The following is a 1389-nucleotide window of genomic DNA, read 5'->3' as shown; positions in this document are numbered from 1 at the left end:
CTGGGGGGGAAGGTCTGGCCCGTGACTGGAGGAGTTCCTGAGCAGAGCCCCAGCCATGCAGCTGGAGAAATAAACATCTCTGAAACATCTACCAAGAATCTGTCCATATATATTTCCTTTCCACGGGACTCCTGGTTTGATATATGCGTGTTACAGTAATCCCCGCTGCAGCAGATCCCCATTGGTTGTTTCCCTTTGTTCCACCCCCGTATAAAATGTTGCGCTTTCCCCTTTTTCCTGGTCTTTGTCCCTGGATCTTCCCCTGGCAATAAACCAGCTGGAAGCTACACAGAGACCCCTCTCTCATCCTTTGCCTCTGCCAACACCTTTACATCACCTTTATCTGGGGCTCACTCCTTGCGAAGGAGCCAGCTAGCTTTCCCTGCAAGCTGCAGCTAACTTCTGCCTGTTGCAGCTGACAGCTTTCCCTGCTTGCTGCAGCTGACCCTTGCCTGCAGCAGCAGAAGCCAAGGAGGTCTGCAGCTGGATGCTGTGCTGCCTTGGGCAGCCCCAACAGTGTCAAGGAATGACCCCAAAACGATGGGGAACAACCCCAAAGTGATGGGGGACGACCCCAAAGTGGTGGGGAGCAGTCCCTGGCCACCTGAGTCCCCCCCTGAAGGAGAGGGGACCCCTGCCTCAAACACCTGATGTGCCCCCCCAGACATCTGGGTGACAGATTTGGGGGTCCTGGTTTAAATTCCAGGTGGAAAAAGCCAACCTCCCTCTCCCCCCCTTTCCTCTAGAATGGTGATAATTTTTGAATTCTAGGGATTTCAGGCAAAAAACACAGGAACAAAGAATTCCGGCTCTGTCCCAGAATATGAATTTAAATACTCTGATAATGGAGGGGCGAGGGGGGAGGGGGTGTTCCCTGCACCCCCCCAAAACCTGGACCCCCACCCTCCCTCTCACGATGGGTTTGGGGATCCCAGGCCCTTGGTGGACAATGGGGTGACTCCCACTGGACCCCCTCTAAAAATTGGTGTGGGCATGGCCTAAACATGGAGGGGGCTGGGCTTTGGTGGGGTGGGCAGGGCTTGGGGAGTGGGCAGAGCCAAGTGGGGAGGACAAAGCAGGGCGGTGGGCGGAGCTTTGATCATAGAAGTTGTGGCCACACCCTCTTTTGGGCTGCATCATGAAGTCACTGTGCGCGGCGTGCTCAGGAGCGATGGAGGCGGCGAGGTCTGAGGGGGAAAATAGGACAGTTTTTAGGTGATTTTGGGGTTTTTTGAGGGGTTTTTGGGAGGTCCTGAGGGGCATGGGGAGCGAGGGGGGCTTTGTGCGGTGGGGGGAAGGGCGGGATCCTCTGGCAGGAGGGGCTCTCCCCTCACACCACGCTCTCACCCCCCCGTTGCGACCCTTGTGGTGGAGGTGGTGGGAGAGGCG

Source organism: Corvus brachyrhynchos, unplaced genomic scaffold (assembly GCF_000691975.1).
Source record: "Corvus brachyrhynchos isolate BGI_N302 unplaced genomic scaffold, ASM69197v1 scaffold136, whole genome shotgun sequence".
In the NCBI taxonomy this organism is placed as follows: Eukaryota; Metazoa; Chordata; class Aves; order Passeriformes; family Corvidae; genus Corvus; species Corvus brachyrhynchos.
This window is presented reverse-complemented; position numbering follows the sequence as displayed.